The following is a 20,990-nucleotide window of genomic DNA, read 5'->3' on the forward strand; positions in this document are numbered from 1 at the left end:
GATTCTTTTATATGAATCTTTGTATATGGATTCAGAATAAGTAAAAACGTGATAGAAGCATGAGCACTATCTCCTCATTTGTTCAACTTGATATTGGGAAAAGTAATGGCTACAGACAAAATAAAAGAAATATTGTTATGTAGAAGAGAATGAATGTTTTTAAATTCAGAAATGGTATTGACCTTTGCTCTTAGACTTGGAAGAAACTGTACTGGGGAGGAAGCAATGGGAAGGAAGAGAAGGAAAATAATAGTTTATTCATTTAGAGCTGCTGCTTGTCTGAAGTAATCACAAAATGGGGAAATAATGTGACAAACTTTTAGTGGCCAACAAATATTGAGATAAAAAAATCAAACTAATAATAATAAAAGTATGCATAAGATGATATGAGAACTTTTGCTTCTGAATGTGAGAACAATAAGTTTAGAAATTTAATCTTAATTCACAACCTATATTTTCTCTAGATTCTCTTAATATTATATATTAAAATGTATAAGATGTTTGACAGATGGAAGATACAATTTGCAAAAATAACTGGATAGATTTAAAACTTTGAAGAATTGTAGTAATATTGAATCACTATATTACTATACAATTGATAAATCAAAAATGGATTTAATATTTGCACATTTTCTTGAGAAGTGATCAAGAAACGCATATAAATTGTTGTAACAGCATTGTATCACACTTTTTATATGTAAAACCTCTTCTAATAAAAACAATATCTAAAAATATTTGTTTTCTATACAAAAGTACTTTATTTATATTTTGTGACCAATTTCAAAACCTACTATCTCTCTGAAAATTTACTCAATATTTCTCCTTTCTAGAAAAAAATCAAACATTCCTTATAGAATACTATTTACAATGATAGCATAAGGAAGAGTTCTTTCATTTATTCAAGTGATAATCTTTGAATACCCACATGTGAATAAATCCATGAATAAACTAAATTCAAGATGTAATAAATACTATGAACAAAACAGCACAGCTTAACATGATTTTAAAAAATGTATGAGCTAGTTCTCTAGATGATATCATTAAGCAATACTCTCTCAAAGGAGGTGATAATTAGCAAATTTGGAATATCAATTAAAGGTCACCTACGAGTGACAAAGAAAGGGGTTGGTGAAAATCATTTCAGTGACAGTTGCAGGTACATTGGCATGGACCTTTGTGGTTTCAACAGAACATCAGTAAGTTATGAACCTGTACCAGCACAATGGGAACTTATGAAATACCTCCTTTGAGTGGATGTTCCCACCAAAGCAATTGATAGATGAATGATCTCTCCTACTCAAAATCTGTTACATTTGGTGAACTCCTAGGCATTATGAATGCTGAGATCTATTAGTTGTACAGGAGGAATTAAAGTCCTGAAGGATAGAGACTAGAAACATTGATCAGCATGACAGGATAAGTTCGTTTAAGAAAAAGTTCAGGCCGGGCGCGGTGGCTCACGCCTGTAATCCTAGCTCTCTGGGAGGCCGAGGCGGGCGGATTGCTCGAGGTCAGGAGTTCGAAACCAGCCTGAGCAAGAGCGAGACCCCGTCTCTACTATAAATAGAAAGAAATTAATTGGCCAACTAATATATACAAAAAATTAGCCGGGCATGGTGGCACATGCCTGTAGTCCCAGCTACTTGGGAGGCTGAGGCAGGAGGATCCCTTGAGCCCAGTAGTTTGAGGTTGCTGTGAGCTAGGCTGACGCCATGGCACTCACTCTAGCCTGGGCAACAAAGCGAGACTCTGTCTCAAAAAAAAAAAAAAAAAAGAAAAAGAAAAAGTTCAGCACTTCACCACTATACAATGTATACATGTAATGGAATTCAGCCTGTATACTCTAAATCTATTAAACATTTTTAAAGGATTATTTTCATTAAATATCAATTAAATGTGAAAAAGTCAAATTAAATTGTTCTGGCCTTATTTTTTAGAAAACAAAGAGTTCAGCAGTTCAAATTAAGAAATCCACCAAAGGATAATAAAATGCATTCATCTAATCCAGGTTGATATACATACTCAGTGAGTATGATTATATACTTTATTGAAGATTGAATCAAGCCATTGAGATTTTGGACAATGAAATATCTGCATCAATTGAGCTGGAAATTAAGAAGGAAATCCATGGCTATGTGGGAGATTTATATGGGAGATAGCAAATATAAGAACTAAGAAAAGGAGAAAGATTTTCAAGCTAATGAAAGCAGACTTCAATGTATATCTTCAATGCTGAGAGAGAGAAAAAGAGAGGGAGAGCTTTTAAGCTCTCTAATACATATAGAAAGCTAGTCAGGTAGAGTCAAGGAGTCTGACTACACAGAGGCAAGCTAGGTCAGAAAACTGTGCTTAAAAATTCAGATGGATTCCTTCAGTGGTAATGAATTAGGCACCAGATATTCGATTAGTACCTTTGGAATAAAGGCAACAAATATTATACAAATATATATATTAAAATTTAAAGCCTTTACATGTTACAGGATAGGTACAATCAAAAGTTTTCTTGAGAGGAAGTGGCATTGCAAGGTTAGGATCATCCAAAGACACACTGGAAGAAGTAGCATTCCAGCCATTGTTAGAAGGATTTCTATTAGTAGTGACTAATGGCAAGAGAGTTTCAATCGAAAAAATAACAAAAACATAAATATGGACTCTAATTTAGAGAATTTCACCATATGTATGGACTATAGTTTATAATACCCCCATTTAGTTGAAATGTATGCTACAATTTGGAGAACTATAGTATAATAGAGAACTGTGGGTGGTGGATTGAGGACATATTGTATCCTGCCTTGAATACAAAGTGCATCAATTTTAATTAATTTGGTAAGCAACAGGGGACAAATGATGGTTATTGAGCAGGATCAGGAGCAGAACTTTGGTTTAGAAAAGATTAACTTGGCAGCTGTAAGAAGTCTCCTTTGAATATTTCATATTACTCTTTCACTGCTTGTAATTAGCTATCATTGTTGAAAGAGTATCATGTTCACTTTGAGAAACTTTCCTTTGCTGAAAAGCATTTTTAACATTAAAAAAAGTATACAAGCAGTGTACTAATTTTGTTTCTAATTTACATATGAATCATAGATTTGTCATTTCATTAACAAAAGATGAATGAAAAAAATGAAAGCATGCAATATGAGCTGAAGATTTCTGAAAATGTGGTTTTAAAAATGATAAAATGATATACATAGCATTCACCTATGTAAAATAGCAGTCATTATTATGGAATTATATATTGGTAAAATATAGCGATAATTGATCATAATTAGAATACATCTTTGCTTAATATTTGGCCAGTGAGCATATTTATTACTCAAGATTAGCTTAGGTGCAAAAACATACCATTGGCTGAAAAGAGGATATTTGAAAGAGGGCATTTGCTTTAAGAATTTGAACCCATTATCCTCAGTGGAAAATAAATATTACTGTGTATGAATATCCTCCACTTTTTCAGATTAAGTAACAGCAAATATGCATGAGATTATAAGACATTAAATCAGATAAATGTTTTACTAATTTACACCTATTGTTATAATAAAGTCTCTTATAATCAAATTATTTAACTGTATTATAGAAATTTGATTATATAATTGTCTCTGACTGGAAAATTATGACTTCCTTGGAATAGCCAGTATGTTAGTGATTGAAAAAATAATGTACTACACTAGTTGCATTTATATTAGAAACAGTAGTGAAAACTGAGTGCTAGGTTCTTTAGGTGAAGAAGTGGCCATCTCAGAGACTGAAAGACTTTGGACAAGAAAACTTAGAAACTTTGTAGGGTTTAAGGCATTAGATAATTTGCAGGGTAATAATAACCTATATTGTATTGATTTTATACATTGAGAATTTGAGTTAAAGAGTATTTAAAAGACTCATATAATGTAGAAGTTCACGCAGTACAAAATATTATCTTCTAGTCTCAATTTATGTTTTAAGCTTTGTTTCTCCTAAATAGAGCGGCTTAGAGTAGGAAAATCATAGTCATGATTTCTCTTTACTTCTGTCATTTACCCCTGGTAGGTATTAACTCACACAGTCAATTTTACTATTGAATGAGGTAGCAGGCATTGTATCATTATGCTTATCTAGGCATTGCAACATATGGCAGAATGAATACCATCTGGTGAGAACATTCTGGACAAGAAACTTCTCTGGCACAGCACTTGTGGAATATTGGCTTCTGGGCTAAATGATATTAAGCTAGGCTATGTTTAAAATGCCCTATCAGTTAGTTGAATGAATATTGTGGCACAGCATCATATTAGGCCTTATTAAAATTTGCTAATGCACAACACTGGAAGGCATTGGCCACATGTGACATTAACTGAAAGAGGGTCAACTTATTCCTTACCAGTCTATTACACAAAATTTCTTTGGAAATCACTGTTATTGTTGGTTAGATTCCAATTATTCATAATATCCATAAAATGGATAGGATAATTTTCTACATAATATTGCTCTTCAGAATAATAGCAAACTATGAAGCATAATGATAATTTCCTTAAAAAATAATTTCCAGAGAGTTATTTCTGGACAATGTATTCCTTCAGTCCATAAAAGTAAACATATGACACAGAGTCAAACACACATACTATACATACATATGCATATACACATATACACACACATATATACACACATACATATATATTAAATATAATATTTTCTAACAAACTATTCTAACAAAGTTAAGTATAAAATAATTTTATGTAATAAAAATATAGAATTATATTCTTTCATAAGCTACAGGTAGTTTTCACTTTGCATAGTACTGAACTTCATGCCAATCAGAATTGTGACCTCACTTTGCACAGATCCATAAAAACAAAGTACCATAATCTGCTTATAATCTAACAGGCTAAGATTTTGTTCAAACAATGACCTTGTTTGTCCAGAGTGAAAAAACTCCTGAGAAATGAATTTGCATAAACCAAATTCATAGCCAGGCATCCATAGACACCCACTTGTCCAAGATTTTTCTTTAATATACATGATGGTTTAAATTCCCCTTCCTATGGTATTTGAGCATATCTACATCATTTTCTCTACCTGTCCTGGTGATTCTAATTCTATTCATGTCTTCTGTTCCTGCTACACTACCAATATCATAGACTAGAAATTCTTTATATTAAGGATCTTTTAAAAATTCTTTTTTGAGTATTAAAGTAATAACTTCATACATTCTAGCCATAATATATTCTTTTGGGTTTTGTTGTAATATTTACTGTGAAAATAATTTGAGCAAAGATAATTCCAAATAATCATTATAGCTCATCATTTTGACTATGCATTATAAATTTAGATATTTTATGAATCATTAATCATTCACATGCACACACAAATAATTATTTGAAAATATTTGGCATATTTCAACCTAATTTTACTTCTCCTCTATTGCTTTTTTAAAAATACTATATATATAACAAATCTTGAATGCTATTTTTTGTTGTCTACATGTTATTTCTTATGATTTTGCAAATATGTTGTGATTCCATAATCTGAGAATCAATTTTTTATTCTTTAAAGCAACCTTGGAAAGGCAAAATACTGCCTTGTCCTTGGATTCCATCATAGTCCATTCGATCCCCTCATTTTCACTCTGTTATATACACATACTTAACCTACCTCAAAAATTATTTATCATGTTATTATGAAATCAGGTGAGAATCAATGGCACAGATATCTGCAGGTATTCATTGTTTATATTTGGGGAAATATTATTATCTGTGGAGTGTACGGGACTGGGTTCATGAGTTCTAGAGAGAAATTCACTTTGAGATTGAAAAGTTGAAATATGCAAACTATATGGAAATATCTCAGAAGAGGAAGGCCCAGACTCATCAGAAGACAAGTAGGTAACCAGAATAAAAAGATGTGAGAAGTTTTCATGAAATTATAAGGGGAAAAACAAATATGTGTGTAAGAGAGAGAGAGAGAGAGAGAGAGAGAGAGAGAGAAATAAAACAATTGCAAATTCATACTTTAAATAGACGGTTGAGCCAGGAACAATATCCATCTACCAAATCTAAGAAGTCTTATTTTAAGTGTAATATTCAGGTTTCTCTTTAGAAATTCTTATGCAGACTTAATTTGAGTTTTTCACTTAAGTGAAAGAAGCGCTGGATCTAGTTTTGAATTTGATGTCTAATTCTCAGTATTTTATATGAATTTATATTTAGTGTGAATAGAAAAATTGATTTAGTTTGAATGTTTTATTAATTTAAAGTTTAAATGCATTTCTGAAAAATTGAAAACAAAAAATAAAATTCATAATTCTACTATTCAGGAACAACTTCATATACTGTATAGATATTTTACGTTTTATTTCATACTTTCTCTTTCTCTCCTTATTACAATCATCTATACATACTATTCTGAATTTTTTATTTAATTTTGAATCATAGAAAATTTCATAATGCTATACTATACTGTTGATAGAACTCCTATATGACATTATATTTTGAGACTATTACTTATTTCCAATTCAAAATATTTTAGCAATTTATAACTTCCTGTACAAAATATTTTGCTATAGTAAAAAAATTTAAATGATCATTTTTGCATATAATATTTAAATAATTAAGATGAATCTGTAGAGGTAGGGTTCAATAATTAACAGGTGTTAATATTTATAAATTCATAGGCCTTAACAAATTGTTTTCCAAAATTATCACTACCATTTGATAACATTTCTGGCCAGCTCACATTTCTTTCCTCACTCTCTTTCTCTCTCTCTGACATACATGATATACAATTATATTTCTTGGCTTAAGTTTTTACATGTCTCAATTATGGATGAGAAAATTTTCTGGCATATGTTTCTTTACTAGAGTCATTCTTGTATTTCCTTATAGAAATATTTTAAAGGGAAGATAAAAACTGGGATTATTCATTGCTTAGTTGGTTCTTAATTGACATAAAGAGATCACACATACACACACACAAACATATACAATTTCAAAATTTCTAAATATATTGTTGAATCAAAGACACAGAAGTTTTTAGATGCAAGGTTGAAAAAACAGTAGAGGCTGGTCCAACCAAATAGAGCTTCCTGTAGCTCACGGATCCTTAGGGAAACATGCAACTTTTTGTGTTCCTATTTTTTCAAGGCAAGGTATTAATAAATTCAGAAAATGCTGCTCTCTATGTATTTAAGAAGTACATCAGTACTCAGGAAGTAATTGAGTAGTTTTGATCTTAATGAAGCACATTTACAAAAATAGAAAATATACTTACTATCAAACCAAACAGAGTAGTAACACAGCTATCACTGCCCACTGCTCCCCCACCTCACCAGAAGAAACGACACAGCCCACTGCACGAATGTCTCTGACCTTTCTTTTCTAGCATCCTAAGAAGTCCATTTGTTCAGAGCACATCCTTGACTGTGAATTAATTCTACTTGATTCAGGTGATTGTGAATCTGAGTCAACTTTAATAACCACACACAAAGTGTTCACATTTCGCATAGTCTATAAGGGATCAGCATGAATTCCTAATTCAGGTGTTCCCATTATTTTGGGAACTAGCCATAGCTCCCATGGCTGGTTTCTTTTTCCAGCACTGAACACTGACTGATACAATTGACAATCTGGTAACTTAAATAATCAGAAAAATATTATAAAGATAATAAACATAAGCAAAAGAATGATATGCATATATCAGGCAAACCAGACAAAAATACAACATAAGACATAATATTTTATGGGAAACAGTCTATTTTATATTATTTAACTCTTATTTAAACAGGAAATTAAAGTGTAAGGAAATTTTTAAATAAGCACAATCTACATTGAAATATGTAGAAAGTGGCCAAATCTAAAGTCATGAGTAAAGTCATGAGTATAATGTTTTTAATAATAACATTATCAATATAAATATGGATTAATCTTATGAAGATAGCATAAAATACAAAATAAATGATAAAATGAATGTAAGAGATTGAAATCAATGATTATGAAAACAGAAAGTAATTCATTAAAATATAGACAACAGGTTGATAACTATATACTGGTGAAATTTTTTGCCATTGCTGAGAAAAAAAATACATGGAACTATTAATAAAGAGGAAAAAACAGATGTTAAACTTTAAAAAGAAAGAAGGAATAATATTATAAAGGCATAAATGATTAGTAAAAATAAAAATTCAAAAAGTCAATATCAGATAATCAATTTTAAAGTGTTCAAACACAAAATATAAAATGATTTTTCATAGTTCATTTATTAACTGGTAAACATTTTCACATAATAATAAGCAAGGTTTATAAGTATCTGAGGGACTAACAGATATTTATGAAGTTGTTGGAAAAATAATTTTGTACATAAAGCCTATATAATTTGACAAACAAATGTCAAACTAATAAAAACTGAACAAAGACAACCATTTTTTATCTTAAAGCCTATTTCCATTGGCATATGCTGAGGAAATTATGGATATATGCAATGTATTTTTAGGAGTTTCTTTAGCTGGTAATCATCTAAATTCCAAGTATGGATGATTTATTTAATAAACAAATGTCAGCTATTTAATAAAGTACTATGTAACTCATATAAAATGTTAAAAATATTTAATGGAATGCAGTAACATTCACAATTTATTGAAAACCTGGGTGGACACACATCGGCCCATTTTTACATAAAACAATTACATACATACATGAAGAGAATTTTAACAGTAATTATCTTTTTTTTTTTTTTTTTTTTTTTTTGAGACAGAGTCTCACTCTGTTGCCCGGGCTAGCATGCCGTGGTGTCAGCCTAGCTCGCAGCAACCTCAAACTCCTGGGCTCAAGCAATCCTTCTGCTTCAAGCACCTGAGTAGCTGGGACTATAGGTATGTGCCACCATGCCCAGCTAATTTTTTCTATATATTTTTAGTTGTCCCACTAATTTCTTTCTATTTATAGTAGAGATAAGGTCTCTCTCTTGCTCAGGCTGGTCTTGAACTCCTGACCTCGACCTATCCTCCCGCCTTGGCATCCCAGAGTGCTAGAATTACAGGCATGAGCCACCACACCCAGCCACATTTTAACAGTAATTATCTTTGAAGTTATCCCTAGTCAATAAGGTTTATAATGATTTAAAATTTGTATTTTGTGTTTTTTCCTGTGCTTTCCAAAGTTCCTAATTAAGATAACATTATTTTATAATGAAATGTTTATTGTCAAAATGTTTTCATTCGGTCATCTTCTGAAGGCAGGTTTCTGTGTATATTAATGAAGCAGCATGGAATGTACTTTTTCTCATACCAAGAAGTACCACTCCCTGCCCCATGTCTTCTCCTCTCCTTCAAGAATTATGCTGCTACAGACCTCAGTGAATATGTCATCGACCTTGAGAGATTAATTCTGAAAGAGAATTTTTATGTCAGTACATGAATTCCTTGTCAGTAAAAATGAAACTGTATGTCAATGGATTTCTATTCCAGATGACTGAGCAAATTACCAGCTGTGTGACTTTAATATCTCACCTTCATTTCTTGAGCTTTAAAACGAAAGAGTTAGAGAAGATAATCTCTAGAATTTCTATTAGTGGACTCAAGCTAGTTAGTGGGAGAGGGAGACTTTCTTGGTTTTAGTGCTTCAGTAAATATTCTTCTATATGGATTTCTGTATATCAGAATCCCTTTCTCTATGGGACAGATTCCTTATGGTATTTATGGGTCACAGGAAATTATATATAAATAAACAGATATATATTTATATATACACACATATATAATAAGTATAAATACACAACCACAGGTATATATATAATATGTCACTTGACATATAATAAAATATAATTATAAGTTAATATTATTAAACATATAATAAGTGTTAGCATATTTGTTTTTGTAAAGGCTGGAACCCATAAAGTTCTACCAATACATATGTAAGTGTTGCTTCCTTCCACAGATGCCAGAAAATCAAGTTAGATTAATAATTTATTCTAATTGTCATAACTCTGAAGACTATAAAATTATATTGTATATTTTCTTGATTTTTATTTGCCTTTTAAATGGTGATTCTGAGAAGATTTGTACAACTTTTTTTTTGTACAGCTTTCCTCTGAATTATCTACTCATATCCCTTTTAACTTGCTATTAAGAACTATGGAACATTTTCTTTGAAAGTGTTCTGATGGCACTAGAACAGTCTAGATTCCGTTTATAAACTAATACATTAAGTGTAGAGATCTACAGAGAGCAAAATAGAGGCTAGAGAGTTTGGAGAATAGAAAGTTGTTGGTCAAAAGATGCAATGTTTCAGTTAGACAGGAGGAATAAATGGTAAGTATTTGAGATAATGGATATGTTAATTAGCTTGATTCAATCATCCTACTGTTCATGTGTATGTATATATATACATCATAGCATCACTTTGTACCTCATAAATATATAATTTGTCAATTTTCAATGTAAAATAGAGCTTAAAAGTTATAATCATTTTATTTCAGTAAAAATTAAAATTAGTATGATATTTTATAGTTATAAATGGGAGTCAGTTTTGCTCAAGCTATTTCTAGCTTATACGGGTCACATATCTGCTTGTGCCAGGCCTACACACAAACACCTACACACAAAGAGGTATGAAAAATGAATTACTGTATATAAATATTTTTCACTATAGTTCATTTTATACATAAAATTATGTGCTATGTCAAACTACTTTTTAGTAGGCTTGTAAAACAGCATAGTAAAGAGATCATGACAGAGAACTAGAATATGAATAAAAATATGAGCCAACATGTTTTCCCATTTGAAGATTTTCTAATTGAGTGTTAAGGAAGGTGAGACTACAACTAAGTCTTTAAGAATAGAGTGAAATAAAGGATAGCTACACATCATGCACACAGTTAAAATTTGTGGATTATGTAAGTGTGGAGCTGACTAAGAGCTAGATGGGAGGAAATGAAAAAACAGAGGGGAAAGAATATAGAACATGGTAAGATAAATGAAATCTGATGAAAAATATGGTCAAAGGTAAGATTAGGTTTTTCTATAGAACTAGGGCATTTTAAGAGTACTTTGTTACAACAAAAGCCTTCTTTGTTACATCTCTTGCTACACATATGCCTTGAGTGAATGATGTGGTGAAAAAGTAATAGAAAAGACCCTTGTTCTGTGTCTGGGTCAAGAACAAGGAGAAAATGTGGCTGTGGAAGTACAAAGTAAGATGTTTTAAGGAGAAGCAGGGAATTGAGAGCCAGAAATGGCAAACTTAGATTCTAAGACCTAAAAATTCTCAGGCATTCTGAAAAGGAAAATGAATTTGGGATTGGGAAATCATCAAAATCTAAGTTACAAAGAATTGCAGACTTGTTTTTGAACATCCATTTATTTTTAATACCAGCTGTACCATATTCATCTTTGCACTTTTAATTTTCCTTGCACCTTGAATGTCTTTTTGACACCTCTTCACGTTGCTACATCCTTCCTGATCTTCAAGATCCAGTTCAGATATGACAACTTTGGTCAACTTCCCTGGATGAGAACATATTTTTTAGATTAAGAATGATGATTGTTGGCCGGGCGCGGTGGCTCACGCCTGTAATCCTAGCTCTCTGGGAGGCCGAGGCGGGCGGATTGCTCGAGGTCAGGAGTTCGAAACCAGCCTGAGCAAGAGCGAGACCCCGTCTCTACTATAAATAGAAAGAAATTAATTGGCCAACTAAAAATATATATACAAAAAATTAGCCGGTCATGGTGGCGAATGCCTGTAGTCCCAGCTACTTGGGAGGCTGAGGCAGGAGGATTGCTTGAGCCCAGTAGTTTGAGGTTACTGTGAGCTAGGCTGACGCCATGGCACTCACTCTAGCCTGGGCAACAAACTGAGACTCTGTCTCAAAAAAAAAAAAAAAAAGAATGATGATTGCCATTTTAAGCAATTCATGTTACATTTTAGGTAGATGAACTCTTTGCAGAACAAAGCTTATGATAAAAATCAAGAAAAAATATTTTGATATGGAAATATTTTACTTAGAGGTGAGAGTTAAAACTTCTTATGAGCAAAATATTTCCAAAAAAGTGATACCTTCAGGAAATATCCAGATAACAAAGTCAATATTGAAATCATAATCTTAAGATAAACACATTTTAAATCATAAAAAATATAAAATTATCTTCAATACATATCTAGTATTTAATATAGTGTATAGCATTAAAATTCTCTGAAAATTAGAAAAACATGATATATGCAAAGGATGAATGGAAAGGAATCCATGAATATTCAAAAAAATGCTCTCATTTCCCAGGATAGAAAACAAATATAGTGCATTGTTTCTCACTGGGATGTAACAACATTATCTTTGTGCAACGTTATTGATTACCATAGGAGAGAAAAATAGGAACACTCATATAGGGAAATCTAGAACATTATTATATGGAGAGGAAACTTTTTTTTTTGCAGAGATAAGTTATTCAAATATTTTAAACAAACTAGGTATATTATCTGTAGATTAAATAATTAAATTCAAAAATAGAAATTATTCCCATATTTTAAATACTGCAAATGTATAATTAGTGACACTTATTTCCATTATCTTATTGGCATATATGTTTTAATGCCATTTTATAATAATGTGTAATCTGTATTTTCAGTCCTACCTTTTTAATTTTTTATTTTCTTTGTCGGTAGAGAGAGTAATGATATATATTGTTTGCAATATATAGGCATATTAAGAAGACAATGAAAAGTCCCAGGATGTATTCAGAGCCCTAATACCTGGTTTGTTAAAGCTTATATTGTTATGTGCTACCTATCTGTGTAAGCATTAGTAGTAGATCTTCAATAATATTTGTTGTTGTGACTGACTTACTATTGTATATTTTCATTAACAAAAATTTAACTAGGATTCACACCGAAAATATTTTGAGTTAATTTATTATTTACTGTTTTTCAATGGAAATGATAATTATACTACGCAATGCAGTTTGTGACATTACATCATTTATGTAGTTAATAAGAATTTGTATTTCTAAAATCCCTTGAAGTCATAATTCACAATAAACTCAACATGTGACCTCTCAGGAATAAAATGTTTCATTTATAAATTATATTCTTTTAGGTATAAAATTATTCTACAATGGTAGTGTACTAATTGAAATATAAATCTGTGCACATATAGTCCTTTAGCAGAATAAGCATATTTTCACGACCGGGGTGAGCAATTCTTACTGAATATATTATCTTGACATAAATACCCTTCATGTTATTTGCATCATAGATAGATACCAGATGCTAAGCCCACAGATGTGATTTTCAATTTAAATAGTACAAGTTTCAATTATAAGGGATGAAATAAGGATGGATACTGAAACTTTGTAAAGAACACAAAGAATGAAAAGGAGAAAAACAACGGGAGATATTCAAGTTCCTTTTATTCCTTTTCGAGTCCTGAAAATTAATAGTTCATATGTTTATAAATAATTATCCTCTTCATGGAAAGTGAATACAGATCCAGCCTATGCCTCAATCATAGAAAATATATAGTTAAATAAGAACAAGAAGGAATTGTTAAAATATGATTAGGGCCACTGTTTGATTTTGCATAATCAGTTTGAGTACTGAATTGTGCTAATGCTCAAGATTTTTTTCTGTGTGATATGTAGTTCATCAAAGGATAAATAAGCCTCAGTTAAGACAAAGTTTGGAAAGAGGTTTTTTTTCTATTATCCCCTATTATGAACAAAGTTATTACCTGTGAGTTCTACTAAGCCTGATGTATAGTTATGGCAATTATTTGAGGGGTCTTAAACTCACTGTTTTAAGAAAGTTATAAAAGTCATCACTTAAAATCATTTGTTTGAAAAGGTAATCCATCATGGGTCCTAAGCATCTCTGTACCTTCTTGCTGAGTATGCCAGACAGCAAGGTTTGTTTGCCTTCTGATACTGAGCAGTTTCTATAGCTACTCACACCGGAAACTGGTAAGTCAAGACAACTATTTTGTGACTACTGTGTAGCTGCTTCCCGTCCACGGGAAGGTAGTCTGGCTTATTTGCTGCTTGGTACAGTGTTTGCTGCTTGCTCAAAAACCCTACTGGTCCCTTATCCTGTGTTTTTCAGGTATTCCGCAACTCACTGTGTGTGCAGCCTTCATTGGAGCTCCTCAAATAACCCTGTAGCAGTTAAGGGCAAGGTTATCAATGCTTATGTGCTGATACTCTGGCTACTGCTTTTTCTGTGAGTGAAGTATTTCATCTCAAGTTGAGAGTTTCATAAGCATCCATGGAATTGTGCCAGTTTTACATGTTAGCTTGCAAGTAAAGTAAAAATCTCAGACCTTCCACAGTGCTTAATGTGCTTGAACTCTAGAGTATACATTTTATTAATATCCAAATTTAATTTAAGCATAAAATGTAAGTCTAAATACATTTTATTGTACAGTTCTGATTATAGCATCTACCACCTTTTCAATAATTTTTCATAGGTTGTATTTTACTGAAGGTAATGAGACTCTGAAATATTCTCATGTGGATGGTACAATCCTTTTTATGATTTCAATTCTGACAGTTATCTTCTTGCTCCTTACCTTTTTCCACATCTGCCCATGTAGAAATATATCTTCCTCTTAAATTGCTAAACTGTCTGATTTCACTGGCAAATACTTAAAAGTTTACTTTTAGATGTTCCCTACCAGGCTACATCTCTACAAATTGGCTATATAAATCACTCACTATTTTAACATATATTCTAAAAAGTAATTATTACTTGCTTGTTCCCACAATAAGTAGTACATGTACTCTTTGTTCTATATGTGTACTCTCTGATGTACTGGGTAATCTATGCCATGTGTTCACTCTTTCATAGTCAATATTTTGTAGGTTAGTCCTTTCTTTCTGGAATCTAAGGCTAAAAATAAATCTCTTTAGCAGTACCATAATCATACTAAGCACCAACCACCAAGATCCAACATAGGGTGTTGTTTTCTCCCAGTATTAAAATATTAAGGAGCAAGATGGCGGACGAATAACACCGCCAGACAGAGGGTCCCTGCGGAAAAGACAGATTCTAGCAGAAACTAGAGGAAAGAAGCAAGAAGACGAGCATACAGCGGACGAGGGCCGGAAGGAGGGGTACCTGAGACCCCGGGAGACTCCACGGGAGGAGGCTGTGGAGGAGAACTGGAGGCTGAGACCACCGGAGCAGCCCGGAGACCAGCGGCAAGGGTAGGTGGATTTGCCGTTCCCCCTCACCTGCATTCGGGACTGCTGGTGGGCTCCCCAGCGGGTGAGGAGACCTGCAGACACCAGCCCAGAGACTGCCACCGCCGGCCAACGGTGAGCCTGTAGCAGATGTGGCACCAGGTTCCCAACTTCCTCCGGGCACCTCCGTGTGCACGGACCCGAGCCACGCGGCAGGCGCCATATTGCCTCCTCCTCCCCTCCGCCGACCCTACCCGTGGCTGCCCAGAGAGACAATACAGTCACCAGCCAGAGGCACCTCCAGGGAACGGGACCTTCCCCTTTGGGACCCCGCCCGCCCTCCCAGGTGCTGCTGGCACCGTGTTCCCAGGAAAACAGTGCCGACTCAGAGGCTGAGAGACATAGACCCAGCTTGGGCTCCCTGTGGGTGAATTAGGACCGGAAATCCTCTCCCTGGTGGGAATACAGTTTGAACTCTGGGACCCAGAGGTAAGACCTGCAGACCAGATCCCCTGCACCGAGGGCTAGCATTGCCCAGGGCACAGAAGGGTTATATGTGAACAGTCTACTGAGGTCTGTGTGCCTCCAGGGGCGGATCGGCGTCCTAGAGGGCAACCCTCCTCCCAGGAGGAGGCCGTGCGCCCAACCCAGGTGGCGTTCCTGTGCAGGGAATCTCCCCGCCAGCATCACAGTCCGGGGAGGCCTGGTGGCTTGTGGTCTGGCCTGCTGGCAGAGGCCCAGGAGTAGCTGCGGAGTTGGGGAGGGTGGAAAGAAGCAAGGCCTGCTGCAGACTGTGGGTCTCAGACAGCCCCACCCCCACACCCAGACTTTCTGGCTGAGCGGGATCATTCCAGCCCCGCCCTGACAGCTCTCCCTGGAAGCAGAGAACAGAACTTTGACCCCTGCTAACGGCCTGAGGGCAGGCTTACCCAACCCAGCTCCACCCAGAACGAGAGCTGATAACAGGACTCAAAATCAACACCATAGCCTGTTCCTCCAAGCAAACGCCACCTACTGACAGGGAGGCATCTTGCACAGCCTTTCCACGGCACCCACTGACTCAATATACAGGGAGTGGTCCAATTTCACCCACTGGCACCACCTAATGCCTCAGAAACTAAACAAGGTGTGTGAATACCCAAACAATAACCTAAGGAAAGAAACAACAACTGATCGACATGGGAAGAAATCAGCGAAAGAACTCAGGAAATATGAAGAACTAAAAGGAAAACACACCCCCAAAGAGGAGCACCAGCCCCCTAGAAACGGACACCGACCAAAATCAGGCAACCAATATGACAGAAGAGGAATTTCGTATGTGGAACATAAGAACACTCACCCAGCTGCAACAACAACTCAATAACCAACACCAAGAAACCACAAAAAATCTCCAGGATATGAGAAAAGAAATAGACACATTGAAGAAAAGTATAGCCGAACTCCTGGAAATGAAGAATCAATTCAAGGAACTACAAAATACAGTGGAAAGTCTCAAGAACAGGGTAGATGAAACAGAAGAAAGAATCTCAGAGCTTGAAGATAACACCCTCCAATTAAATAAATCAGTCACAGAAATACAGCAGAGAAACAAGAGAAAAGACCAAAGCCTACAAGAGCTGTGGGATTATGTGAAGAAACCTAATGTGAGGGTCATAGGGTTACAAGAAGGGGAAGAAGAAAACACTCAAGGGTTGGACAAGCTGTTTGAAGATATAGTAGAGGAAAATTTCCCAGGCCTTGCTCAAAATCTTGATATACAAGTTCAAGAAGCTCAGAGGACCCCTGGGAGATTCAACGCAAACAGGAAGACGTCACGACATGCAGTCATCAGACTGACCAAAGTATCAACTAAAGAGGCCCTTCTAAGAGCTGTAAGACAAAAGAAGCAAGTAACATACAAGGGAAAGCCAATTCGAATAACATCAGACTTCTCTAATGAGACTTTACAAGCAAGGAGGGACTGGGGCCCCATTCTCACTCTTTTGAAACAAAACAATGCCCAGCCTAGAATATTATTCCCTGCAAAACTAAGCTTTGTATATGAAGGAGAAATAAAAACATTCTCAGACAAGCAAAGGCTCAGAGAATTCACCAAGACAAGACCAGCCCTACAAGAAGTACTTAAAACAGCGTTATGCACGGAACATCATAATAATAACACACGAATATAAAAACAACCAAAACCCAAAGATATTAAAGGCCAGACATTACAATGGCTCAAGACAGAAATCATAGCAACAACATCCAACCCAACAGAATGATCAGTAATCTACCTTACCTATCAGTTCTCTCAATAAATGTGAATGGCTTAAACTCTCCACTCAAGAGACATAGGCTGGCTGAATGGATAAGAAAATATAGGCCAAGTATATGCTGTCTTCAGGAAACACATCTAACCTGCAAGGATGCATATAGACTAAAAATAAAAGGGTGGAGATCAATATTCCAAGCAAATAGAAGCCGAAAGAAGGCTGGTGTGGCAGTTCTAATTTCAGACGATTTAGTTTTTAAGCAACAAAAGTAGTGAAAGACAAAGAGGGTCATTATATAATGGTGAAGGGCACAGTTCAACAAGAAGAGATAACAATTTTAAATATATATGCACCCAACTTAGGTGCACCCAGATTCATAAAGCAAACCTTACTGGAGCTGAGCAAATGGATTAATAGCAACTCCATAATCACCGGAGATTTCAACACCCCACTGACGGCACGAGACAGATCCTCCAAACAGAAAATTAATAAAGAAATAATGGACTTAAACAAAACTCTAGAACAATTGGGTCTGACAGACATCTACAGAACATTCTACCCAAAATCCACGGAATATACGTTCTTCTCATCAGCTCACGGGACATTCTCTAAGATTGACCATATCCTAGGACACAAAGAAAATCTCAAGAAATTTAAAAAAATAGAAATCATACCATGTACCTTCTCAGATCACAGTGGAATAAAACTAGAAATCAACCCTAACAGAAACTCACATTTCCACACAAAAACGTGGAAATTAAACAACCTCCTACTAAATGATTACTTCGTAAATGAAGAAATCAAGACAGAAATAAAAAAGTTCTATGAAGAAAACGACAATGGAGAGACAAGTTATCAACTCCTCTGGGACACAGCTAAAGCAGTTCTGAGAGGAAAGTTTCTCCATAAATGCCTATAACCAAAAGACAAGACTATCACAAATAGACAATCTAATGAAACGACTCAAAGAGCTGGAAAAAGAAGAACATACCAACCCAAAACCCAGCAGAAGAAGTGAAATCAACAAGATCAAATCAGAACTAAATGAAATTGAAAACAGGAAAGCTATTCAGGAGATTAATAAAACAAAAAGTTGGTTCTTTGAAAAAATAAACAAAATTGACACACCATTGGCTAAGCTAACGAAAAGCAGAAAAGAGAAATCTCAAATAAGCTCCATCAGGAATACAAAAGGAGATATCACAACTGATCCCAAAGAGATACAAGATAAAATTTATGAATACTACAAAAATCTTTATGCACACAAACTGGAAAATTTGGAGGAAATGGACAAATTTCTAGAAACACACAGCCTCCCTAGGCTCAACCAGGAAGAAATAGATTCCCTGAACAGACCAATCTCAACAGCTGAAATAGAAACAGCAATTAAAAATCTCCCTAAAAAGAAAAGTCCCGGTCCAGATGGCTTCACACCTGAATTTTACCATACTTACAAAGAAGAACTAGTACCTATCTTGCAGAAACTATTCCACAACATCGAGAAGAACGGAAACCTCCCCGACACCTTTTATGAAGCGAATATTACTCTGATACCAAAATCAGGAAAGGATGCAACAAAAAAAGAAAACTACAGACCAATATCCCTAATGAATATAGATGCAAAAATTTTCAACAAAATCTTAGCTAATCGAATCCAGACACTTATCAAAAAAATAATCCACCACGACCAAGTGGGCTTCATCCCAGGGATGCAGGGATGGTTCAACATACGTAAATCTATAAATGCAATTCACCACATCAACAGAAGCAAAAACAAAGAGCACATGATTCTTTCAATAGATGCAGAAAAAGCTTTTGACAAAATTCAACACCCTTTCATGATACGAACACTTAAGAAAATAGGCATAGAAGGGACATACCTAAAAATGATACAAGTCATATATGACAGACCCATAGCCAACATCATACTGAATGGGGAAAGATTGAAATCATTCCCACTTAGAACTGGAACCAGACAAGGCTGCCCACTATCTCCACTTCTGTTCAACATAGTGCTGGAAGTCTTGGCTACAGCAATCAGACAGGAAAATGGAATCAAAGGTATCCAAATAGGGGCAGAAGAGATCAAACTTTCACTGTTTGCTGATGATATGATATTGTATCTAGAAAACCCCAAGGATTCAACCAAGAAACTCCTGGAACTGATCAATGAATTTAGTAAAGTCTCAGGATACAAAATCAATACACAGAAATCAGAGGCATTCATATACGCCAACAACAATCTCATTGAGACCAAATCAAAGACTCAATTCCCTTCACAATAGCAACAAAGAAATTAAAGTACCTAGGAATATATTTAACCAAAGAGGTAAAAGACCTCTACAGGGAGAACTATGAAACACTGAGGAAGGAAATAGCAGAGGATGTAAACAGATGGAAATCCATACCATGCTCATGGATCGGCAGACTCAATATCATCAAAATGTCTATACTACCCAAACTGATCTACAGATTCAATGCAATATCTATTAAAATCCCATCAGCATTCTTCACAGATATAGAAAAAATAATTTTACGCTTCGTATGGAACCAAAGAAGACCCCGAATATCAAGAGCAATTCTAGGCAACAAAAACAAAATGGGAGGCATTAATATGCCAGATATCAAACTATACTACAAAGCTGTAGTAATTAAAACAATATTGTATTGGCACAAAAACAGGAATATTGACCAGTGGAACAGATGTGAGAATCCTGATATAAAACCATCCTCATATAGCCATCTCATCTTTGACAAAGCAGACAAAAACATACGCTGGGGAAAAGAATCTCTCTTCAATAAATGGTGCTGGGAAAACTGGATAGCCACCTGTAGAAGGCTAAAACAGGACCCACACCTTTCACCTCTCACAAAAACCAACTCACGCTGGATAACAGACTTAAACCTAAGATATGAAACTATTAGAACTCTAGAGGAAAAAGTTGGAAACACTCTCCTAGACATCGGCCTGGGCAAAGAGTTTATGAAGAAGTCCCCAAAGGCAATCACAGCAGCAACAAAAATAAATAAATGGGACATGATCAAACTACAAAGCTTCTGCACAGCCAAAGAAATAGTCATGAAAGTAAACAGACAACCTACAGAATGGGAGAACATTTTTGCATCCTATGCATCCGATAAGGGACTGATAACTAGAATATACTTAGAACTCACGAAAATCAGGAAGAAAAAATCAAATAACCCCATTAAAAAGTGGGCAAAGGACTTGAACAGAAATTTTTCTAAAGAAGACAGAAGAATGGCCAACAAACATATGAAGAAATGCTCAACATCTCTAATCATCAGGGAAATGCAAATCAAAACCACAATGAGATATCACTTAACCCCAGTGAGAATGGCCTTTATCAAAAAATCTCCAAACAATAAATGCTGGCGTGGTTGCGGAGAGAGAGGAACACTCCTACACTGCTGGTGGGACTGCAAACTAGTTCAACCTCTGTGGAAAGCAATATGGAGATACCTTAAAGCGATACAAGTGAATCTACCATTTGATCCAGCAATCCCATTGCTGGGCATCTACCCAAATGATCCAGTGACACTCTACAGAAAAGACACCTGCACTCGAATGTTTATAGCAGCAC

Source organism: Microcebus murinus, chromosome 13, assembly GCF_040939455.1.
Source record: "Microcebus murinus isolate Inina chromosome 13, M.murinus_Inina_mat1.0, whole genome shotgun sequence".
NCBI classification, from domain to species: domain Eukaryota; kingdom Metazoa; phylum Chordata; class Mammalia; order Primates; family Cheirogaleidae; genus Microcebus; species Microcebus murinus.